Source organism: Heptranchias perlo, chromosome 25, assembly GCF_035084215.1.
Source record: "Heptranchias perlo isolate sHepPer1 chromosome 25, sHepPer1.hap1, whole genome shotgun sequence".
Taxonomy (NCBI): domain Eukaryota; kingdom Metazoa; phylum Chordata; class Chondrichthyes; order Hexanchiformes; family Hexanchidae; genus Heptranchias; species Heptranchias perlo.
The window spans coordinates 18,610,175-18,636,630 of NC_090349.1; the positions used below are offsets into that span (position 1 = coordinate 18,610,175).

Consider the following 26,456-nt stretch of genomic DNA (forward strand, 5'->3'; position numbering starts at 1 on the left):
GGTGCAGATACAATTCTGTTGTGCAGCAAAGCGCTGTAACTTGATATTTGGCCTTGTAAACAGCTCGGCATCACTGAAGCTACGATGCAAAGCAATAAAGAGGCAGCCGCTTGCATTTGGATCCCGCATTTTAGAATTGAAACAGATTTTAAGTGTGTGAAGCTTCGCTTATCTAACGGAATTTAAAAAAGGTTGTGATTCAAAAGCTATGTTGAAAGGCAGTTAATCAAATTTGAACAAAATTGTATCATAAAGTGTTTCAAGCAAGTTGAATTGGATTTTTTGTATTTGATTGTGTGATGATTTAAATATTCGGGTAAATGTTGAAAGGGGGAGGAGAGAAGAAGGAAGGATAGGGTTACACTGCTCTGAGTGAGACATGGAGGGTTAATTGTATCTGAGCTTCTCCCACTCCGCTGCCGTAACTTTGGCGGAAACCCCATTCGCTCCGGCAAACGGGGTTTCTGCTGAATTTACGGGGCGGAGCGAGGGAATCCCCCAGGGAATTCACCCCCATTAACCCACCAGCTTGCTGAAAGTAATGGAAATTTGTTACAGATGAACGCCAGCCCCTGCATGAAATGAAAGGGGAGTGAAGCAAACAGCTTAACCTCTGTGCTGCTAGGTAGCCTGATTTGTGTGTATGAGTTTGCATCTTTCAATAACTTAACTGAGCCTTGGACATGATTAATGCGTGACCTTTTTTTGGGGGGGAATCATTGCATTATTATATCTAGAAAGTTATTTGTGGTCAAAAGATATGTTTTCTTCATTACTATGGATGGATTTTCTGATCAGGACCCCAATCAGATGTTATTCAGGCAATGCATTATTAGCACCCCACCTCCTGCCATTACTGTGCTGATCTCACCTGGTCCTGGGAGGGGGAGGGGGAAATTTAGCCCTATTTTAACTCCAGGCCCATTTTTGATGGATGAGTAGTGGTGGGAGTTACAAAACTCATCCGCTGCTCCAGATGTGAGGCCGCCTTCTCTCCTCCCCCTTCAACATTCACCCGAATATTTAAATCATCACACAATCAAATACAAAAAATCCAAGTCAACACATTTTCCAGAAATGAGGCCCAAGGTATTTTAACTCCCGGGCCTCATTGAAATCTCGCTGGCAGACTTGACCGAGCAGTCTGGAGACTGCCAGCCGAGACCGGGTAAGTTGTGAGATCAACTGCTGGGGCCGTTCCGCTGGGGTCTCGCAATGGGGGGGGTGGGGCGAGGGGGAGTCTGTGATAGGGAAGATCTAAGCCTCCCTTGTGGGGCCCGGAGACGTCCCTGGCTCTACAAGGAAAGTTTTTTTAAAAATTTGTTTAAAACTTACCATTTTAGGCCTATTCTAGCCCCGATCTCCTTCGCCGCTAGGTTGGTTTGGCGGGAAACTCACTGCTGCTTCCTGCTCTGGCTGCCGAGTTAAAATTGCAGTCGGGTCCCGATGATACATGCATATGTGTCAAAGGACCCTACCAGCTTTTTGTGGGTGTCCTTACCGCCTGCTCAGTTGAGAAGGTTAAAATTGCAATGGGTTGGCTCCCGGTGACTCGAGGGCAGGTAAGTAACCAGGGCAATTTTAATGACGCACCCATCTGGTTTCCACTGGGCAGGTAGTGTTAAAATCGCTCCATTGTGTGCAAGCACCATCTAAAAGCTGTTTACAAGGAATGCAGGATAAATTTAAAGGCCTGCTACCACTTAAAGGTAACTGGTAATATATGGGAACAAAATGTTGGTAGCCTTTACAGTGGCTGCTAATATTTCTAATGCATTTTTAATGTGCCAGCCTTTGCAAAGGTTGTTTGGGTAACAAGTGCCGAGCAAAAGCCAATACTTGGCACAGTAAATGTGGAGGAAGGAATCCAAGTCTGTGACAGAGTGGTGTATCACTCCAGCTACGAGTTTGATGGTTGGCAAAGCGGAGATGATTGAGAATAAGGTGGTAGCAAGGAGGACAACACCCTCTCCATAGGACAGCACCACAGCATGGCTGGAAGAAGGCGAAGGAAGAGGTTTTGAAAGAGGACTTGAGGGTGCAGGTGACTAGTACTGTTGTTGAAAGTGCCAGCCCTATGGGTCACGTTCATGTTAGCTGCATGTGTCCTTGTAGTTTGTGGTACAGCTTTGCAACTGGCTATCAGCTGAACTGGAGCCTGTGTAGCCAATTCGGCAAGGCAAGTATGCCTTTGTCTGTAAAGGTGGATAGTGCAGGTTGGCACAGTCTGCCTCTGGTGCAGTCTCACCTGCCTTGCATCCCTCCATTGGTAGTCCTCTTTTTTTTCTTCAAAAACGTAATTAATGAGGAATTCCCATTGGAAAACCCATCGTTTCAATATCTTGGACATTCCAAAAAATGGCAGCACCAGAATATTTGGCACAGGGGCTCCTGACCAACTAAGCAGTCCTGGATGCCATTTTATAAGTGGGTAAATGCCTAAGCGTAATACTGTAAGTGCTGAGAAATTGCGTAGCCATCAAAATAATGTCAGTGGAACCTAATTTTAATGTAATTAACTGCAGACTGGGCAGCACATTTGGTGCCAGTGCAAAACCTGACCAGAAAGTTGGATGGGACGCTAAATAAATGGAAGTCTGGCGTAACGGATCTCAACCTATTTTTCCGATCAATTGCACCCACAGTTAATCTGCTGTAACTGATTGGAAAGTTTATCCAAATGAAATAAAGCTAAACCAAAAGGAAAAATATCGCTTCACACCAAAAGTCCAGGAGGGAAGATTTCCTCTGCACTCTGTCCAGCAAAATCATAAATGTTTTCTTCATAAACAGCCGTACAATTTTGCTACACTTCACACACACAGGAAATCCATATGTGAATACATTGATGTACCCAGTAATAGGTTTATAGAAATAGGTTTCAGGATTATTGATACAATTATTTGCTGCATGATTGCAATTAATTAAATTATGGTTATAAATTATTTTCATATTTTTAATAATTCAAATTAAAGGCTGAATACATAAGAGATTTTTATGACTTTTGAGGCTTGCTTTGTGATTTTATTTTCCCTTCCTCACTTATGGAATAAACTTGACATTTATAATGTAATGTAGATGTAGCATTTATTTTCAGGCACTGCCATTCACTTAAGCAAACCAAACAATATAAGTCAACAGGGGAAGATTTCCCCTGTGCATTATTTGCAGTGAAATCCTAAACCCCTTTAAAAAGTACAAGTTTATGACTGTTACACACAGCAGTCAGGGAAATCCTCCTCAGTATAACTGGTGGGGAGGGTGGAGACCGTCACCTGACATAATTTTTTTGTTAACATTGATAAATTGTCTGCACTTTTTTCCTTCCTCGTCTTTCCAGCTTTTTAAATCCCTTTTCTGCCTTTCCAATTCCACACTTCCTCCTCCCACTGAATGGATGAGATGGCTTTGAAGCACAGATGTCTTTGTTGATGCTCTCAGTATCGTTCAGCCGATGCTGAACGTGCTTTATATGGCGGGGGCTGGTTTCACTAAGTTTTCCTTCCCCTCCACCCATTGACGTGAAAAACTTTCCATCTTGAGGTTTTCTATTTAGTCAGCTAGCGGAGAAATGATTGAACTGACAGAGGGTAACTGAAGTGAGGCTGGTGTTTGATCCCAATCCCTCTAATTGGCAATCAGATACTCTCACTTTACCACTGCTGAGGAGTGCAGATCTAAATGTTATCTTACAGGATTCAAAATGGATTCTATTGGAACCTAGAACGATTGTGAATCAAAGGCCCTGTTGCATTTATGGTTTGATGTACAAAATTATGTGTGTTTCAGAAATCTTACATAATACTAAAGGATTTTGGAGTAGGAAGGATATTTTGGTCATGAAAATGGTGACAGCCTACCATAAATTATGAAAACAGGCACAAGTACAATGTCTCGTCCCATAAAGCTGTTCCAGGTTGCCCACTGACTGACTCTGTTGACTCACCACATTGGCTAGCTTCCAACAGTTTAGTGAACTTAGTCAAAGTGCCCATAAAACACGTATTGGGGCTGAAATAGCTCCTGTTGAAAATTCTAGTAAAAAAATTCAGTGTCGAAAAGTAACTACAATGAAAGACTCTTATCTATATGGCACCTTATCATGGTGTTCAGAAATGTCTCCGAAACACCCGCATGCAATGAATTACTTTGATTGTTGTTATGTGGGCAAGTACAGCAACCATTTTGTGCATAGTAAGATCCCCCCCTAAAAATGAGATTATTGATCAAGTAATATATTTCTGGTAATATTGGTTAACCAGGACACTAAGAGAACTCCATAATTCCCTTTGAATAGTGCCATGAAATCTTCATCTGAACAGGGACATGGTTTAATGTATCATCAGAAGAATGGATCTCTGACAATGCACCACTCCCCCAGTACAATACTGAAGTATCAGCCTAGATTATGTGCTCAATTTCTCAAGTGGGGTTTGAAACCAAAATCTTTTATCTTAGGAAATTCTGAACCCGATTTCCCCTATTGTACTCATACTGACCTTTTCCAGTAAAATTACCAACAGAGGGAGCTTCGCCCCATATTTACTGCAGTTTTCTGGTACCTCACTTTTTCTGTGAGTAAACCCATAGTCTCTGGTCTCAGTAGTATTACTGTGCACTAATAATCACTGCTTTATGCATATTGTATCATTATTTCCCAATGACAGAGATCACTGTTTTGTATTTTGTTGCTATTGGCAGTAGTCGCTGTTAGTATATTCATCTTCAAGGATTCACTAGAGAAAGCAACACATTGGGCTCGATTTTAGGAGCGTGTTTCCGGCGGGTTCCCAGCGGGGTGGCCCCGAAAATCCCGATCTCCAGTCACGTGACCGGATCGCGACGAAATCCCGGCCACTTCCGGGTACCGCGCTGACGTGCGGGGCTGCGCGTCAAGCCCCGCTGGTGGGAATCCCGCAGGCAATTAAAGCCAGCGGGGTTCCACTTGAGAGTACTTACCTTGCTCGTTGTGGTCAGTTAATGAGCTGAAGCAGCTGTCAAAAGAGGAAGTGTGGGATTTTAGGTTCAAGGCAGTGAGTTTCCCACACTGGGGAAAACAGTCTCCCTCCAACCAGGCGTGTTGCAGCCAGCAGCCTGTGGCAGGTGCCAAGGTGCGCTCCACGGGGGAGAGCCCTCACCCACGCAGGAGGCCACCGCGTCACATAGGGCAACCCCTGCCCTCCACCACCCCCCGCCAAGCCAGAGGACAGACCGACACGAAACCGCAGCCCCAGTCCGAGGAACCACACACCTACCCTGCACAACCCCTCAGACCAACACCTGCCAGTTGGGTGGTGTGTGGAGACCCTCGGAGGACGAAGAGCATGACCAGCACCAGCAGCCTCGCAGTCCACGCCGTCCGCCGCAGGGACGTGGATCCCCCCAACACGGTGTTGTTGCACGCCCACCTGCACAGCAGGAGGGAGGGCTACCGCAGAGAGAGACGCGTCGCAGAGGGCACTACCCTCGCCACAGGGTCCATAGACCGAGGCGCAGCTCCCCGGACCTCTCCGAGCAGCAGTGCACAGGGAGGCGCAGATTCGCTCGACATGTAGTCGTGGAGATCTGCAGCCTCTTTCATGCCGAGCTGCTCCTGGCTGGCCCCAGCACCAACTGCTTACCTGTCGCTGGCAAAGTTACCACTGCCCTCCACACCTTCTCCTCCGCATCCATCCAGGGTGCAGCCGGCTACACCGCCGATGTCTCTCAGTCGTCTGCGCGGACGAGCCCTGCAAATACACCTGCACCTACTCTGCAGTAACACGATGGGTGGCATCAGTGGTGGGTCCTCATAGTAATACCCAGGAGCGGGCATTATTGGACACAACGGACAGGATTCGCGGAGACATGGCAGTGGTGGTGTCAATATAATGTGTGCTGTTTGTTGCTCTGAAATTCAATATGGGTAACACCCATGACAAACCCTCAGACACCCTTGTGCACCCCCTTCATGCTGACGAGACGTTTGCCTTACGCTGCCTACTGCACATATGTGATGCATGCCCTGTGGCTGCAGCACAGGTGGTGGCAGGTTGAGTGAGGCTGGCCGTGAGGGAGATGCACGAGAGGGTGAGTATGGGATGGAGCAATGAGATTGTATGAGGAGTGGGTTGCGTGTTAGTGGCAGGGTGAGTACTGGCGAGGTGAGTAGGTGGAGGTAAGATGAGGATGGGGTCTGAGTGAGTATGAAGGGTGATGTGACAGAATAGTGTTGGCGGTGCCGAAGGAGCTGTGGGGTGGGGGCAGTATTGTGGCAGACGGAGTGTAGGGGAAAGACTTCGTGTTCTCACTTCGGCTGACCTACTGCGGTCATTGCAGCGCCTCCTGCACTGTATGCAGGTGGGCGATATGTTGGTGGCGCAGGTGACCCCCTCTGCCACCTCGAGCCAGGCCTTCTTGGTGGCAGAGGCAGACCGCTTCCTCCCGCCCACCGGGGGGAAGATCTGTGTCCTCCCCCTCCTCCTCACCCCATCTGATGATACCTGGGGTGAGGCATCATTAAACTGGGAGCAGCCTTCCCCCTGGGCTGCTCCATGCTGCAATTTGTCCCATTGGTTGCAGCATCTGTCAGTGGAGGACTGCCCCTTTAACTAGAGAGCCTCCAGCTGACAGATCGTACTGCGCATGCGCAGCCCGACCGACGCGCAGGCCAGCGCCGTGGACCCCGGAGGAGCAGGTAATTGATTCCTATTAGTGGGTTGCCTGCTACGATCGCGTGGGCAACCCACTAATTTCGCTGAGCGTGTTGACCACGCTCCCGGAGGACCACCCGCTGGGAACCCGCAGGCCTGCTAAATTCGGGCCCATTATCCTTTGCTATATATGGACCTTGGAGTATCAGTCTGTAAAACAATAAAGGAGCCATTCTCTACTTTTGTGATACTTGAACAAAAATCATGAATAACCCTTGTAGCACAAAGTACAAAATGTCACGGATAGTTTTCCTAAAATATGATGGGCCTATTTTCTTCCTTGCATACTGCTTGAGCGTTACTTGTTAGTTAATTTAGCTCCCTTTTCTTTAGCATACTTACATTTGGCCAACTTCTCATAAGGTTGGTGCGTTGGCACTAATATCCAAAAATCAGTGAATAAATTATTTATTCACTGAAAACATATGCGGCAGAAATAACTATCAGGTACAGTAGTGTAATGGTTATGTTACTGCACTTGTAATCCAGTGAGTTCAAATCTCACTATGGCAGTTTGAGAAGTTTGAATTCAGATTCGTACCTACTATGATACTATAAGAGCATGGGAGTGAGACTAATTGGATAGCTCGTTCAAAGAGCCAGCACAGACATGATGGGCCAAATGGCCTCCTCCTGTGCTGTACCTACTATGATACTATAGAATCATAGAAAGGTTAGAGCATGGAAGGAGGCCATTTGGCCTATCGAGTCCGTGCCAGCTCTATGCAAGAGCAATCCAGCTAGTCCCACTCCTCCGCCCTATCCCCGTAGCCCTGCAAATTGTTTCCTTTCATGTACTTATCCAGTTCCCTTTTGAAGGCCATGATTGAATCTGCCTCCACCACCCCCTCGGGCAGTGCATTCCAGATCCTAACCACTGGCTGTAAAAAAAAAAGGTTTTTCCTCATGTCACCTTTGGTTCTTTTGCCAATCACCTTAAATCTATGTCCTCTGGTTCTTGACCCTTCCGCCAATGGAAACAGTTTTTCTCCATCTACTCTGTCTAGACCCTTCATGATTTTGAATACCTCTATCAAATCTCCTCGTAACTGTCTCTGTTCCAAGGAGAACAATCCCAGCTTCTCCAGTCTATCCACGTAACTAAAATCTCTCATCCCTGGAATCATCCTAGTAAATCTCTTCTGCACCCTCTCTAAGGCCTTCACATCTTTCCTAAAGTGCGGTGCACAGAACTGGACACAATACTCCCAGTTGTGGTGGAACCTATGTTTTATAAAGGTTCATCATGACTTCCATACTTTTGTACTCTATGCCTCTATTTATAAAGCCCAGGATCCTGTATGCTTTTTTAACCACTTTTTCAACCTGCCCTGCCACCTTCAACGATTTGTGCACATATACCTCTATCAAATCTCCTTGCAACTGTCTCTGTTCCTGTATCTCCTTTGGAGTTGTGCCCTCTAGTTTATATCACCTTTCCTCGTTCTTCCTACCGAAATGTATGACTTCGCATTTTTCTGTGTTAAATAGGGGACATAACCCAACATTTAGAGCTATGAATTTGTCAGAGCGCAGTATGCATGGGGCACAATACTGATAATGCACATGGAGAGATTGTGTGGAAGAAAGTCTCTGATTGAATGATTCCAGTTACCCAAATACAGTTTATACTTGGTCATTATTTACAGGGTCGACGCGTACCTTGCAGAAGCCCTGTGCAAAGGTTTGGTTTGGGGCCTCTACATTTTACTAGACAATGATTCTAAATACTACCGACTTGGTCTGGTGTCAAATCAGTTGTCTGAGCTTTCTCACCTGTTTATTTGTCAATTTTTTAAAATAAAAAATAAAGGATGAGCTAAAAGAAAAGAAGAAATGGAGATAAAAAGGCTCGGTCAGGATCTGTCCCTGCAACTGATTCAATTTCATTTGTAATTCTATGTGTTACACATGCCATTATCTTTAATATTTATATTCTACTGTTAAACTCAGGGACTTCTGTTCCAGGCTCCTATTGAGAACCTGGGAAGTGTGATCCTTCCCAGTATGTCGAATAACTTGGATATTTTATGTGGAAATATTAGTAACAGGTCAGAGGCGACGGTAAACATGTTTTGGCTGACGCTCCAGACCCGAGCCCATCACTTCTATTCCCCCCTTTTTTCCCTCTTTTTTTTCTTTTCTCTTTACCCCTCGTAGGCCCCATTTCCTGTCATTGTACCTCCTTTCATTTCTCCCTTCTCGGGGACTCTGCCTCCCCAAATCTCTACCCCAACCCTTCAGCACTCCTCGATCTTCCTACTCTCCTGCCGCCGTCCAAGGCTTGACTTCCTCTTAGTTAAGCTTACAGCTTCCCTCTGTGCCTCTCTTGGCTTCCTCCGAAGGGCCCATCGAGGTACTCGTCGCTGCCTCCTTACGAGCAGCAACTCCAACTGCCCCATCCTACTCTCTCGTCGACCTTCCCGCCCAGCATGCCCACTGGAGGATAATCTTGCCAAACTTCTTCCCGTCCCATTCATCCCTCCCAGTGCTGACCCTGTGAACTCTGCCAGTGGATCAGCTAGCACCGTCCCTCTGCATCGCCCTCTAGAATGTCCATTCACTTGTGAATGAGACCCTTGCCATCCATGAGCTTATTGTGGATGATTGAATTGACATCATGGCCTTAACGGAAACCTGGCTGACCTGATGACACCTTCCTCTTTAATGAAGCCTTCCCGCCAGACTGTATCTTCCATCACTTACCTCACCCAGACCTTCTTGGTGATAGTGTGGCCCTTATCACCAAATCTCACTTTGGTCTGTCTCCCTACTCCTCTGGCACCTTCTCCTCCTTTGAGCATCTCATCTTGTCCCACTCCTCTCACCTCTCCTGTAAACCCTCGTTCTCCACCGCCTACCTAAGTACCACACCAAGTTTCTCACCGAAATATCTTCACTGCTTTCCTCCCTCAGTCTCTGCACTTAGACTTTTCATCCTCTGTGATTTCAACCTCTATCTCAACTCATCACGCCCTCTCTCCTCTGAGTTCACTCCCCTCCTATCCTCCCTTAATCTCTCCCTCCATATAAACTTCCCTACCCATATTCATGGCCATCCCCTCGATCTTGCCATCTTGCATGGCCTCTCTACTCCCATCATGTCAATCACAGATAAGATCATCTCTGATCACTTTCTTGTATGCCTCTACACCCACATCCCCCTTACCCCTCCCATTCCCACCAGACCGTTTGCAACTTTAGCGTCCTATTGGACCCTGAGATGAGCTTCCGACCAAATATGCGCTCCATAACCAAGACTGCCTACTTCCACCTCCATAACATCGCCCGTCTCCGCCCCTGCCTCAGCTCATCTGCTGCTGAAACCCTCATCTACGCCTTTGATACCTCTAGACATGACTCTTCCAATGCTCTCCTGGCCAGCCTCCCACCTTCCACCCTCCATAAACATGAGCTCAAATAAAACTCTGCTGCCCATATCCTAACTTGCACCGAGTCCCGTTCACCCATTACCCCTGTGCTTGTTGATCTACATTGGTTCCCAGTCCGCCAATACCTCGATTTTAAAAATTCTCATCCTTATTTTCAAATCCCTCCATGGCCTCACCCCTCCCTAGCTCTGTAACCTCCTCCAGCCCTACAACCCTGTGAGATCTCTGCGCTCCTCCAACTCTGGCCTCTTGTGCATCCCCGATTTTAATCATTCTACCATTGGCGGCCGTGCCTTCAGCTGCCCAGGCCCTTAGCTCTGGAATTCCTTCTCTAAACCTCTCCGCCTCTCTATCGCTCTCTCCTCCTTTAACGTGCTTCTTAAAACCTGCCTCTTTGACTAAGCTTTTTGATCACCTGTGCTAATATCTCCCTACGTGGCTTGATGTCAAATTTTGTTTGATGACGCTCCTGTGAAGCGCCTTGGCACATTTTACTATGTCGATGACGCTATGTAAATGCAAGTTGTTGTTGTTGTAAGTAAACTGATGCAAGTGATTACACTGAGAGTAAGAAATAAGATATTTTAAAACATAATAAGATATAACTGGGAGAGGTATCTGCTCGAGAGTTGCCTTCGGGTGAGGCGTGGCATCAGAGAAAGGGCCTTCTCTATCCAAATAGCAAGCTGGCCAACAGAATACAAGAATATTAAGTTTAGAAATGTGCAGTCAGGGCGTGCATTGTCTATGACTGAGAGTCAGGCAGGAATGCAGTAGGTGTGGGAGGGAGATAGACACAGGCTTGTTGAGACTCCAGCAAAACTCTAAGCATGATTAAGAGAGGACGGCTATTGTCCGGAGCTGTCAGTGATTCCACCAATGAAGAACAGCTGTTCGCTCAGAGAAAATGTTCTGAGTTAGGGAATAACTATGCACAATCCTACTTTATTATCAGGTGAGATGGGTGCCAATGACTGATATACTTTTATTTGTTCTTGGTAGCATGTTATCATTGTTTTGAGACTTGAAAAATTATTGTTTTGATTTACAAAACTGAATTCACGTTTGAAATCGAGTAGAGTTAAGGAATAGGAAACGGTTTGCATGGTGTTAGCCTGATTTCAAACTCACCTCAAATTGTAAATTCCGCAGGGAGTGTATTATTGAATGAAATCCACATCGTTCACCTGAGGAAGGAGGTAGCCTCCGAAAGCTTGTGAATTTAAAATAAAATTGCTGGACTATAACTTGGTGTTGTAAAATTGTTTACAAAAATAAAGTAATTCACCTTTAGATGAAATATTGAGATTTGTACATGTTTTATTTTATATTTATTAATATGCACACTGGATCCGCTCGGGGCCCTGTTTAATTGTAGTGTTGCACGATCCTAACACTGCCCCTGATTATTTAGCAATGGTAGGACTCACTCTCCAAGGAGTTCTCTGGTGCCGGCCAGTGTTTGCTTGAACAGGTTCAGTGAAAACTATGAAGGCAAAATTTATTGCATTACTTGATGCAAGTGGAGTTTTAGGAGAGGTAATGGGGACACTTGAGAAAGATTACTGCAGACTATGAAACGGAGATAGGAGAAGTTGCAAGTGGGAAAGATTGTTAATTGCCCGCAGTAAAATACAGATAGAACTAACTAAATGAAGCCATTCAATTACCTTCTCAAACTTCATCTAGTAAGATCGTTCACATTTTAATCTACAGTGCCTATAAAAAGGGCACAGTATGATGTTGGCACCACTATTATCTGGCAAATCTTCATTTAATCAATACACGTTTTCCCTACAGAAATTATCTGCCTGTAATGCGTGCCACATTTTATTTGTTTTATGCCACTTTAAAATGCTTACCATTGGCTTTCAAACGAATGGTAGTGGAAATCTGGAACTCTCTTCCCCCAACAGGCTGTGGGTGCTGCGTCAATTGAAATTTTCAAGACTGAGGTCGATGGATTTGTATTAGGATAAGGATATCTAGGGATATGGAGTAAAGGCGGGTAAATGAAGTTGAGGTACAGATGAGCCATGATCTAATTGAATGGCCTACTCCTATTCCTATGTTTGCATTGTGGCATTTACAAACTTCCACAGCACAGCCCAAAGCCGAGGAGGAGGAGGAGGACAGTATATCATCACAGCAACGCGCACTTCATCCGTTGACCCATTGCACTTGTAACATGCACCAGCTGAGACACAGGCATCCGGAGATCTTAGTGATGTAGAAGAGGGAACACAAGGAGAGTTACACATCATAGATATGGAAGGAGCAGAGGTTCCTCATGTCCTTGATCCTGCACGTGTCATTCCATGATGCCAACCTCATGCTGACACTGAAGAGAATGTGGGCCCTCGATGAGCATAAACTGCTGACTGAGTGGATCATAATGCAAAAACACTGGTGTCTGTACTGGATATCACAGTCATGTAATTCATGATTAAAGTTGGAGAATCTCGCAGGAATCCTGTTGGTGCGGAGGCAGTATCTAAAATTTCTGACAACTACTTGCATTTATATAGCACCATTAACGTAGTAAAACATCCCAAGGTGCTTCACAGGATCGTTATCAAACAAAATTTCACACAGAACCACATAAGGAGATATTAGGACAGGTGATCAAAAGCTTGGTCAAAGAGATAGGTTTTAAGAAGTGTCTTAAAGGAGGAGAGAGAGGTAGACAGGAGAGGTTTAGAGAGGGAATTCCAGAACTTAGGGCCTAGGCAGCTGAAGGCACGGCCGCCAATAGTGGAGTGATTAAAATCGGGGATGTGCAAGAGGTAAGAATTGGAGGAGCGCAGAGATCTCGGAGGGTTGTAGGGCTGGAGGAGGTTACAGAGATAGGGAGGGGGCGAGGCCATGGAGGGATTAGAAAACAAGGATGAGAATTTTAAAATTGAGGCGTTGCCAGACTGTGAGCCAGTGTAGGTCAGCGAACACAGGGGTGATGGATGAACGGGACTTGGTGCGAATTTTGGATGAGCTCAAGTTTATGAAGGATGTAAGATGGGATGCTGGCCAGAGAGCATTGGAATAGCCAAGTCTAGAGGTAACAAAGGAATGGGTGAGGTTTCAGCAGCAGACTGAGCTGAGGTAGGGGTGAAGACAGGTGATGTTGCAGAGGTGGAAGTAGGCGGTCTTGGTGATGGAGCAGATATGGGGTCAGAAGCTTGTCTCAAGCTCAAATAGGAAGCCAAGATTGCAAACAGCCTGGTTCAGCCTCAGACAGTGGCCAGGGAGAGGGATAGAGTCGGTGGCTAGGGAATGGATTTTGTGACGGGGACTGACGTGTTAATGGCTGACTACAAAGCCTTTGGAAACAAATCAGAGACTTCTATTAGAGAATTATGCGGAGATGCTGTAAAAGCCAATGGTCTCTGTGGCCACGATCAGGACTCAACCTCAAGCAACAGCATGTGCAGAGAAACAGGCAGCTGGCTCTCAGTTTGCCACAAGTTCCTTGACTGCATCTGTTTCTGGACAAAAGTTGGGATAGGAATGTAGCCCCCACCTCCTACAACCAGCAAAGGGCATAGTATTCCTTACAGGTGAGTCTATCAGTGCCTGCTACACATAGAGGTTAGCAGCCAACAGAAGCACAAGCTGGCTCATAAGAAATCTCAGGTGAAGCCTCTATTTTCCAAAAGACCTCCTTCTCCAATTAGGGCAGGAAGACCAGAAGAGTGCTGCAGCACAAAGGGCAAACACAGTAGCGTATCACATTACATCATATGCGGCGGACACAAACTATTGTTTATTTGATAGCAAACACTGGCGCTGTAAATAAGTAAGGTGTCAGAGTTTACTATCACTTTCTTTAACACTACCAAGATTGGGGTAAGTACACTGCTTTTTTACATCAAAGAAATAGTATTTGGTTTGTTTGAAGAAAAACTGTGGTAAGCTGCCAGCACACTTTGACTGAACATTATTTACATTTTGCATTATGTCCTTTTTATTGGAGAAGGAGCCCTGTGCAGACCACAAGGAAAAGCATTCTGAATGACAGCCCATTGCACGTGTACAGCTTTTCCCAGTGCCCGATGTGCTGTAGAGGCTTCATTTTTCTTCTCATTCCACTGCTGGGCCTTTGCTTCTTGCAGCTTGTCCTTGTTAAGCATGGTATGCGTCTTTCTATGGCAGTATGCAACAGACTGCAGTTATTGTGGCCATAACAAGCCACCAGCAGAACAATTAAGACACTTTTATAAGGTCAAAGCTTGTTTGATGATGTTTAGATGTGCATCATTGTAAGTCCATTGCAATTTATTGGATATGAAGGTTTTGGGGACATCGTTGTTATGCTTTTAGGCTTTACCTAGATATTTCTATCATACTCTGCACCAGAAGCCACTCCCACAAATGTCCTCGATCCCTGAACCTGAGTATGACTTTACAAGCACAATATCTGGTAATGTAGCATTGCCTAGAGGTCAAACTGAAACTTTTGTTCCTGTATTACTTTAATGAATATGACCAAAGTCCTCACAAGATTTCCTGAACTCCAGAAAGCAAAAGAATTAATACTATCAGATCGTAGTTTAGGCTATAAACAACGCAACAGATTTATTAAAAGTAACAGATTAGTGGCAGCAACAGACAGTACTGTTGCACTATTTTTACAGAATTTTTAACTCCTCGCTTCCTCCTTGGGTGTAAAGATAATAAGATGTGACCCTTCACTAACTCTACTGATAAAAGTTAATCTGAACCAAAGCCTGTAACATTGAACTTGGATTCGGGCCCGTGTCTACCCATCATGGAGTCTGGATGCACCATCTCCACACAAGCTGCAGCACAGTTGTGGAAGACAAATTGACAAACCACATAGTATATAGCAAGCTATCGTATATCCTACCCACAAAGAGCAGGACAAATGAACCCGACCAATAACTGCCCTACCAGCCTCCTCCCAATCATCAATAAAGTGATTGAAAAAGTCATCAACAGTCCATCAAGTTACACCTGCTCACCACTTGCTGATGCCCAGTTCGGGTTCCACCAGAACCAGTCGTTCCAGGCCTTGATCTGGACATGCAGTCAAGAGCTAAATGCCGGAGGAGAAGTGATAATAACTGCCCTCAACATCAAGGCAACGTGCAACTGAGTCTGGCAACAAGAAGCCCTAGAAACCCTGAGGTCAATGCAGGTCATGGGGAAAATCCTCCATCATAACTGACACAAAGGAAGATGGTTGCCGTTGTCGGAAGCCAATCATTGCAGACCCTGGAATCCTGCTACTGGAGTTCCTGAGGGCCATGCCAATGGCCAATCATTATCAGCTGCTTCATCAATGATATTCCCTCTGTCACAAGATAAGGAGAGGGGCTATTCATTGATGATTCTACAGTGTTCAGCTCTATTCACAACTCTGCTGATAATGAAGCAGTCCATGTCAGCCTACAGCAAGGCCTAGACCATATCCAGGCTTGGGCTGACAAGTGGCAGGTAACATTCACACCACATAAGTGCCAGGCAATAACCATCTCCAACGAGAGCTATGTGACCCATGTTGTAGTGCTCAGTCAAGTTTTCCATTTCAAAATTCCTTGAGCTCACTCTTACTTTGCTCCCTGCCAAAGTCACCTGGCTCTTTCTCCTATTTCATTCTGTGGAAATTAAACAGCAGCTAAGAGGTTTTGAACATTTCACTTCAGTTGTTGCTTAACAAGGAAACAGTCTGTGCATTAAGGTGTATTATACCTGCTTGCTCCTGGAAGCAAACTGCAGAACAGGTGCAAAATTTAACTCATACTCCATTAATGCAAATTCATTAATTCACTTTTTTCTTCTTGTTACCATTTTGTTGGATTATATTGCAAAACATCACCAGAAAATGGAACTCTTAGTCAGATGTAGCAACAGCTCATCCAAATTTGTTCGAGCACATCTTCTCCTCAGTTAGGGTTGCCAATTCTGGTTGGACATATCCCTGGAGGTTTCATCACATGACCCCCCGCCTCCAACTGTCCTGCGCGGTCAAACAGCCTTTTTCCCCATCTCCATTACTGTTCTATAACTAATAAACAAAAGTGTTCAAAGAAAATTAAAAGATACCATTTTTTTTAATACCCCAATGTTTTCCTCCAGGATTGTTAGCAGCAGTGCATTGGAGATTAATTTTTAATTCCTGGAGGCTCCAGGACAATCCTGGAGAGTTGGCGACCCTATCCTCAGTACTGCAGCTAGAATCTGTTGGTGTTAACACTGTTAGAGGATTTTTTGACATTTTGGTATACGTCCAATTGTATCTGCACCCAACATAAAATATGCTTAGCAAAAATTGTACTCGTAGATAAAAGTTGCTTTCTACAGGACTTCTGACAAGGTGTTTTTATGTAGTTTGGTTCGAACCCTCTGTGTTAACAAACATGTTTTGTAAAATATGACCCATTATAATATGTGCCACATGGTTATCATTTATAAAACTTAGTTCCAAATATTTAGGATCTTGGAAAAGTGGCCAACGGTTATTCATACTGTTATACTTTTAATAATTTTCTTCATGGTTGCTGTTTTCCATTTTTTCCACTTTTCCATTACATTTTTAGTATTATATATTTTATTCTCATCTGCCTCACTCAGACACAAAGCCACTCAGGCACATCAAAATGTCTGCAGCAAATCTGCTGTGGCAACCACCCATTTTCTTCCTACCGAAGCTTAGTAACATCGTCTCCGAGAAAGCTCGTGTGATTAATGGTTTTGTCAGTGAAAAATGAAATCAAATCAGATTTGGATGATCTATTTCATAACTGTAACTCTGTAAATGAAGTCTAAAAAGGAATCAGTAATCCTGAGACATTAACATTGGTGCTTATCCCAGTGTCTCCTGCAAAGGAAATTATAGAGTGCTCAGTGTTTACTTTGTGCAGGAATGTAGCTGCTGGTGTAGTTTAAGTTCAAAGTCCATGAAGATGTTTTTGTTTTAACTAAGGATAATATAGCTGAGATCAACTAATTATGTTCACCTCACACTTATATTTCTCTCATCCCATTTGGATCAGTTTTTGTAGTCCAAATTCATTAATAACCAATAATCATTTATTTACCCACCTACGATGCATTGTTTGTGCGGCTGACCTAAATGCACCCTTGAGTGTTCTTTGTTGAACAAACAGTTCCTATCCTCCAATATGTGCCCAGTCACAAAATAGCTCCCTCCTCTGTTACAAGTCAACGCTGTGCATGTTTATGTTTGGGCAAGAATGTATATATTTGTGCATTTTTCTGTACACATTGGTACTCGCACGTACTTGTGTATGTATCTGGTTACATACAGATTCCTATATTTGATGTTTTCATTTGTATTTGTCCTGAGGGAAAAATAATAAACTAATGAAAAAAGTAAGTTTCTAAATTAAATTTATAAATTTAGGTGACCATCAAATGGACTCAATTTTTTATTGCACATTTGGAAACAATTTAAATAAAGAAACATTTTTAAAGACAGCGAATTTAAAAGGGCTACAGTCCATTAAAGTGGAGTGCTGCATAGGTTTTTAATTAAAATACAGTTCGTGCATTTCAGTGAAAATTATAAATCAGCTTTGTAATTTATGAATGACATCACCGGGTGAAAAGCTGTAATTTTATAGAGATAATCTCATTATGATAAATTTTAAATGACTCACTCAGCCTTGAGATTTGATTGTTGACAACTTTGAACAACAGACTGCTTTCCTTAAACTTTGTTAAATAATGATTAATAGTAAATTGAAACATGAAGTACAGTATTAATTTATGGAAGAGCTTTCAATTACTATAATCAATGTTGGGCTTGTAATCTTGAGAAAAAGAAAAACAGAAAGTTGGCAGGAGTGACATTTTCCACAATAGCAGAATATTCATTTCAAAATTTAAAATAGTAAAGAATGGAAGCTGTAATGGCCTGACCTCTGAACTTCTGCCATTTGATGTCTTCCTGTACTTAGCAATATTCGGGCTAAACTATGTTTGGCAAAGACCAGTTTGTACTAATGCTAAACATAGCACACAATGCTGCACACTGATGTTGGCTGAACTCAGCACATTAAGAGGGGTGGGATAGGAAGGAACTTGTCGGCAAAGTGGTAGAAAGGTATATTTTTACTGCATTCAGTGGCAGGGATTCACTTCCTCCTGTCTCCAGGACGGCACTTAAAAAAACATTTAAAAAAAACATTCTGATATTAGCAGCGAAGGAGGAATGGGAAAAAGCTGGTGATGGGCTTGTTTGGACCATGTGATTGCTGGAGCAGATAGAAAGGCCTGCAGGCACAAGAGTCCTGCTGGGCAAACTTTCCATGACCCTTTGTAATGGAAACTGCAAAGTATTTTTAGAGAAATGAAACAGAACTGTTGCAAATTGTTAAATGTTTTGGCTCAAACAAACAGGATCAAAGGAGTAGCTTTTCAAACAAATTATTTAAAAGATATTTATACATCAACAGTTACACCCCCCCTTTCTTTTTGCTTTAACCTGATTTTCCTGTATTCTTTGTTTACATTTTTTGAAGAGGTTTTCAGTTTGTAAAATATTTTGTGTTCAGGAATATTGAAGAACGGATTGTAATTATTTGGAGCTTTTGCTCTTAGCTTTTTCTTTTGGACTTTTTGTACAATCTACTTATCCATTTTTGCCAATGGATTGTGGTCTTGACTAATGTAGACTTCTTTGTTTCATTGTTGCTCCAATAGCAATAAGAATGGATCTATGCAGACGCTGTCAGCACTTGTTTGAACGTTATTTTTTTTCTCTTCTCTTTGGCTTCCAGATGGGAAAAACAAGATCAGCACCAGCCTTCAGTAAGTTGATGACTACTTGGGTGGGCTTCTGGGAGCTGTTGTGTTTTGGAGGCAGGGTAGGCTGTCTTTCTCCTAGCCGTCTTACTCTGCATTGTGCACCATTTCTGATGCCAAGGCATTCTCCGGTACCTGAGGCATCCAACCGAACATGGAATAGCCACTGTCGCAGATGGAAGCTCTCAGCCCGTCTCCTGCTATGGAGCTTTTCGTGCTATGGGTCAGACCTCCCACCATTAGAGTGAAGGGGGACAATGGTTTACTATCAGTACACGTGTAGAACACCAAGTGGAGGGAAGTGAGCGTCTGTCCACAACAGGATGGTGATTAAGAGCCTCCAAATATGTTGTGAGCATGTGAAGGTGCTTGATGAAGGTGCAAATGCAAGTTTTGTACATTAATGACAAGTGTCATCTCCTTTAAAAGATTGTACTCTAAATGACATTCCCTTCTTACCATTTTGCTAAAAAGGTACAGTATGTGAGACTTGCAAAACTGCAAGTAATGGAAATCCATTGGCTTTGAGACAGCTAGTAAATGACAAATGTTTGTTGGGTCTTATTTTTCTCACAGTTTTATGGCTAAACTAGACACGATTTATGTACCGTGTTTGTGTTTTTGTTTTGTGACAGGTTGCACATTATATTTGTCACAATTCTGATCTGCGCATGTTTCCTCTGGGTCATCTTCGTAAGACCCATCTCCCATCAAAATGTATTTGTTCTCATTTGCTCTCTGTGTGTCTTCCTTACATTTAAAAAAAAATCATGTTTTTAAAAAGCTTTAGTTTTATTTTGTAGACTCCTGGAAAACATCTCTGTGCTGGAACTGACCCTGAAATTCTTCAGGAAGACAGTCTACCTCTGTTCCTGCGAATCCCTTCCCACCTCCGCTTTACCTGCTCACGAGTGGCCTCCTGAACTTCTCGCACAACAGTTGCTGCCGCAACACCACGAGCAAAGATACTCGACTACAGGGGACCCAACCTCTATAAGGTAAATGCAATAACATTCGCAGATGTCACGTGATCAACCTTCTGGGACTACCTCCAACTACAGTTGGCAGCCCTGCCCAGGACCCGGGCTTCAAAATGGCTCAGGCCTCACGGTGGTAAGAACTCCGACTGCCCATTCTGCAACTCGAGTCAAAATCACCCCTTGTATGTCTCGTAACTGCATTAGATAGTCAGCCATTAATTACATGTTCATTACATAGGAATGTTTATCCATATAAATAGAGTCCCATCTCGCAGCCTATCTGTGCCCAACTGAGATGATAAACTGACCAAGCTTAATAGAATGACAACTAGGCAGAGGTGTCAAATATTAAAAAAAAGACTGCAAATCTTGGAAATCTGAAACAAGAACAGAAAATGTTGGACAAATGTAAGGAATCTTACAACACCAGGTTATAGTCCAACAAATTTATTTTAAAATCACAAGCTTTCGGAGATTATCCCCTTCGTCATCTGACGAAGGGGATAATCTCCGAAAGCTTGTGATTTTAAAATAAATTTGTTGGACTATAACCTGGTGTTGTAAGATTCCTTACATTTGTCCACCCCAGTCCATCACCGGCATCTCCACATCAGAAAATGTTGGAAACACTCAGTAGGTCAGTCAGCATCTGTGGGGAGAACAGACGAGTTTATGTTTTTAGGTGATGAACGAGGGTCCACACATAAGTATAGACTGTCTGTTCTCTCCACAGACGCAGACTGACCAGCTGTGAGTTTCCAGAATTTTCTGCTTTTTGTTTTAAAGTACCAAGAACTGCCTCTTAAGAATAATGCATCTGAAGTGACCCTTTAGATTTCCAACATCTGCAGCCTTTTGCATCCCAGCCTGTAACGTATATTCTATGCAGCTTGGAAAATCCTCTAACGGTATCTATTTTAAACCTGTGTGTGCTGCGGCCAGTAATAATCTAGTAAATACTCCAGCAAACACCAAGAATTCTTCACTTTTGTCAACTTTTGTAATGCATACCTGGTGATGTACAGACACATATTAGCAACTAATGGTGGCTAACATCTCGCCGTCTCAAATATTGGGATATTTGCCATATCTAGCAGTTATTTGCAGTAAACACAAAATAATAATGCTTGCAAAATGCAAAATTAGTGAAAGAAAATTATTTTCCCGGTCTCTTATTGTGTTATTTAGTTTGTTTTTATATATATATTTAAAATAAATCCAGGTGAAAATGTTTAACGTATGTGCAATAGTTTAATTTAGTTCAGTCAAGCCCTCTGTAATCCCATAGTTTTTTTTGACAGAATTTTGGGTTGATGGCAGTTATTGGCATATTCCATAATGTTCCCCAAGACTCTTCTGTCGTTTATTGCAGTACTTCTTACTCATGCTGCTTAATGTAGATGAAGCCACTTTCTGGGGCTTTTAACCTATGGTTATAAATGGACAATATGACGATCAAAATAGCAGCTGTTAGTATCCAAGTCGCTTTGCACTCTATTAGGCATACATAGTGATATCACCTGTGTGAATGGGTGAGAACAGTTGCTGAAAGAAGATAGAATAGGATGGATGAAGGAGATAAGTAGATAGGAGTACAAAGGACAATAGATAGATTGAAGGAATGAAATGAAGGTAAGTAGTGAAATAAAATTATGTCTCAAAATCTTTTCTCCTTTTTCCTAAGAATACACATTACCCCAATGAACGTTAACTCTATTTTGCCAAGTAAGATGACATATTGTCACAGAATTTGTTATATTTCAGTGGGTTATTTTCTGGCAAAGAATCTCAGTAGTCTTGAGTATAATCCAGTTCTGTAAGGATGATGTGAGTAATCTAAGGTCTCTTTGTCCACCCAGAGAATACACCAATCACTTAAGTGGATTACAGTAAACTGGTATTGTGAAAATTGGGTTCAATATTTTAATAAAGGACAAGGCTGTTTGTTTAGGCACAAGTAAGGAAGCTACAATTCATGGAATTTAGGTAAATATAAATATGACTTTTTTAAACATCATTGCAACATTGAAAAGATGAAAATGAACTTGGTTTTAGTCAGTAAAATTTGTCTCTTGCGATGGAGTCTTTTTTCCTATTTTCTATAGCAACTAGAAAAGAACAGCTGATTTCAGTCAAACCACACTGTAATCTTTCGGATGCAAGGGTTCTATCCACATATATATCAGCATATTGTGTGTAACTCCTTGGCTCACCCCATCTCTTATATGGTGCCTGCCCAGCAAAGTTGTAAGTGTGGTAGGTTCAAAAGAAAAATTGTTGTGGAAAATGTAGAAACCTCTCAGCAAATCTTCATGCATTTCAGATTTAGGAGAACTAATAGCTATAAAATCAGATCGTTATTAAAGGGAACGTTTACTTCAATGTAATAGGCCGTCTTTGTGTGGCAAAATGGAACGTTCCCTATGCTTGACCCCTCCTCCCAACCCTCCAATGGCTCCAACTGAAGTTGACATCCTACCATGTGGTGAACCTCAGACTCGGGCCTGATCCTCTCCATCACGTGATGCCGTGCCTGCTAACCTGCTGTATCACTGGCCTGCATTTGTTAACAGTTTTAATGAGCTAAAGATAATTTACTCAAGAAACTAATCTGCTATAAATGTTTGCTCAGGTCTTCTCTGATGGCTCAGTGAGTTTTTACCCATTAAAGAACCAAGCCACACAGACCAGGAAGGCCCCATGTTTTATCCCCAATCAGCCCTGACTTAGTAGGCCTCAGCTGTGGTGGGCAGTGGAAGCATTGCATTTTGCCACAGCACCCTTGGTTTAGGCAAGGGGAGATCAGCCAGGGCTATCATGCCTGATCATTATACAGCGACCTCTGCAGGATCACATACATGTGGGCATCAGGTAATGACAGGATCAGGCACAACTTTGAGGTCACCATGGTCAAATAGCCTGCTTATACTCACTGTCAAGGGTCACAACTGAATATTGGCCACTTGTCTGTGGCGCTGAAGAGTGTCTGGTAATTATGGAACTGTACTTCAGCAAGGAGTTAATGTCTTCAAAATAAGAAGAGAGGAAAAAAGCTGGAAACATATTCATTTAGTATTATGGCTAGAATCATAGAAGGAGGCCATTCGGCCCATTGTACTTGTGCGAGCTCTTTAAAGAGCTGTCCAATTAGTCCCACTCTCCTGCTCTTAACCCATAGCCCTGGAAACTGTTCCTTTTCAGGTATTTATCCAATTGCCTTTCAAAAGCTACTATTGAATCTGCTTCCACCACCCTTTCAGGCAGTGCATTCCAGATCATCATAACTCGTTGCGTTAAAAAAAAATTCTCCTCATCTCCCCTCTGGTGCTTTTGCCAATCAACTTAAATCTGTGTCCTCAGGTTATCAGCTCACCCACCAGTGGAAACAGTTTCTCCTTATTTACTCTATCAAAACCCTTCATAATTTTGAATACCTCTATTAAATATCCTCTTAACCTTTGGAGAACAATTCCAGCTTCTCTAGTCTCTCCCCGTAATTGAATTCCCTCGTTGCTGGTAACATTCTGGCAAATCTCCTCTGTACCCTCTCCGAGGCTTTGACGTCCTTCTTAAAGTGTGGTGCCCAGAATTGGACAACACTCCAGCTGAGGCCTAATCAGTAATTTATAAAGATTCAGCACAACTTCCTTGCTTTTTACTCTATGCCTCTATTTATAAAGCCAATAATCCCATTTGCTTTTTTAACAGCTTAGTCAACTTGTCCTGCCACCTTCAAAGATTTATGTACGTCAACCGCCAGGTCTCTTTGTTCCTGCACCCCCTTTAAAATTGTATCATTTAGTTTATATTACCTCTCCTCATTCATATTTACTTTATCAAAACCCCTCATAATTTTGACCACCTCTTTTAAATCTTCCCTTAATCTTCTCTGCTCTAAGGAGAACAGTCCCAGCTTCTCTAGTCTCTCTACAAAACTGAAGTCCCTCAATCCTGGTATCATTCTGGTAAATCTCCTCTGCACCCTGCCCAAGGCTTAGTTTAAAAAAAAATACGCTTAGCTCCCCAGAGGGAGTCAAGAATGAGGGGCCATTGATACAAGATTAAATGTGAGATTTAGAAGAGAGGGCAGGGGAAACTTCTTCACATGGAGAATTGTGTGGCACTGGAATTCACCTCCAGAGTTAGTGGTTGAGGCAGAAACCATGTCAACATTCAACAGCTAGAGTACTGCATACAGTTCTGGTCACCACATTACAGAAAATATGTGATTGCACTAGAGAGGGTACAGAGGAGATTTATGAGGATGTTGCCAGGGCTGGAGAATTTTAGCTGTGAGGAAAGATTGGATAGGCTGGGGTTGTTTTCTTTGGAACAGAGGAGGCTGAGGGGAGATTTAATTGAGGTTTATAAAATTATGAGGGGCCTAGATAGAGTGGATAGGAAGGCCCTATTCCCCTTAGCAGAGAGGTCAATAACCAGGGGGCATAGATTTAAAGTGATTGGTAGAAGGATTAGAGGAGAGTTGAGGAGAATTTTTTTTCACCCAGAGGGTGGCGGGGGTCTGGAACTCACTGCCTGAAAGAGTGGTAGAGGTAGAAACCCTCATCACATTTAAAAAGTTCTTAGGTTACTGCACTTCAAGTGCATATCCACTAGGCAATGGACCAAGAGCTGGAAAGTGGATTAGGCTTTATCGGTCAGCACAGACACAATGGGCTGAATGGCCTCCTTTTGTGCCGTAAATTTCTATGATTCTATAAGATTAGATTGGATAGGTGAATGAAGAAAAAGGGATTGAAGGGATATGGGAGGGTGGGCAAATGTGATTGGAACTATTTGCTTGCATGGAGGGTAAACGGCGAGATGGACTGGTTGGGCCAGATGGCCTGTTTCTTTGTTGTAACTTCTATGTATTTTTCAGGAGTTTCCACTTCCCTGGAAGTAGAGGGATATTTCACTAGCTCTATTAGTCAATGAGATATCTGCTGTCACTATGTTGTTCTGCTAAGTGCATTTGTGGTTCCATTTTTTGATGTTGCTAATTTCCCCTTCCTGCCCAAAGGGATGCAAGTCCATGGGTACAATGCATTCTCCACCACAAGTATGTATCATTCATGTATGAGCCATGATTGTGAATATTGGTTGGTCATTCAACTGCAGGGAGCATCACAGCCAATCCTGATCCTGTCATTGTCTGACATGCACTTCAAGCACCAGATAGCGAATAGGAGTGAGAAAATTGACTGATTTGCCCCTCTCTGACCTGAGAGACGCTGAGTTTGTGCCTCAAGCTGATGTGGTATCACATTGGTGGCATCAGAGAGACTGGGACATTTTGACGGTATCATTTTAAATTTGTAGAATATTTAGTTACTCTGCCTTAGATACTTTAGTTTACCTTCTTCCTGAATGTATTTCTCCACAGGTCTTCAGCATTTACTTGTATACTCACAGTTTGGTGAGTTAAGGCAACAGTAACTTTTCATAAAATGCTGCTTGATGTTAAATTGATGATGAAAGGAGGGCAAAGGTAAAGGACATTCTTTGAAACCAGTTCAAAGTAACTTCAAATGTGATATTTTGCAAGATTTGTGTGTGCGTAACTTAAGATTGCTGTCTATTAGTAGTTATCTCACGTTTGTCCATGAACAGTTATACACAGAAGCAGTCAATGGCTAGAAAACAAAAAATCTGTTTGCTTTTCTGTTCTTTTTTTCTTCTTAATAACGTAAGCAGTGGAATATGCAGATAAAAGGAAATTGTACTTGTGTTAGCTTTGATTTTACTTCGACTCAGGGTACTTTTTGACTTGTTTGACTTTTATGAAGAATTACGAGGTGTAAGTATTTATTTCTAGAGTTGACTTAGAACACCGAACATTTAATAACAGCGACAGGGAAACTGCAAAACAGTATAATGCGAATGTCAAAGCAAACCCATGAGTAAAATAAAATGTGAAGTGATTCTGCAGAGGAAATTTATATTAAAAAATTATTTTGAATAACTTAACCTAAACAGAACCCCCTGGAAGTGCTCCTGCATTTAATAAACACGTTGACACTCTAGCTTCCCTCATTAAGTGATTGCAACCCCAAGTTCCCATAAATCATGGCCCAGGTTATCAGCACCTCTGATCTTAACTGTACTAGGGCGCCCAACTGTCTACAATAAAGAACTTGAAACAGCAGGCCATAAAGGATTAACTCACTGCAACAATTTATTTTTCGTAAAAGATGCCAAGCCCTTGCTTCAAACTGCAATTAAAGGTCTCATAAGGTGAGCAAACAGTTCACCTTCTTCAAGATTAAAATGATTTAATGATTGCGAAGGGAATTTGGAACATTTTGGAGCTTAAATGTTTTGCCCACATAGTTAAAAATGTTACTAGCGACTGATTTTTTTAAACAAGAGATGCCGACCTGGTCTACAGATCAAAGAACAGCAGCACGTTGGGTAACCTGACATCAGACACGCCTCTGAGGAAAATAAAAAAAAAATAAGAACGGCTCCATGGAAACACCACTGTACTATGTTTAAAGCCTTACAAGCTATAAAAAAAATGATCTAACAATATATTATGACTATACAGAACTGAATTTCCAAGTGGGAATAATTTGCTGCTTTACACCAATAGCACTATACTG

General features: G+C 42.9%; 1 long non-coding RNA gene across 3 annotated transcripts in view; it reads left to right on the plus strand.

The window, feature by feature from the left end:
• LOC137342364 (uncharacterized) overlaps window positions 1-26,456 on the plus strand; it is a 125,609-nt gene that overhangs the window by 46,384 nt on the left and 52,769 nt on the right. For all 3 annotated transcript variants that reach the window (XR_010967237.1, XR_010967236.1, XR_010967238.1), the window contains exon 4: window positions 19,675-19,869. This is a non-coding gene — a long non-coding RNA (uncharacterized lncRNA). The remainder of the gene's footprint in view (window positions 1-19,674; window positions 19,870-26,456) is intronic.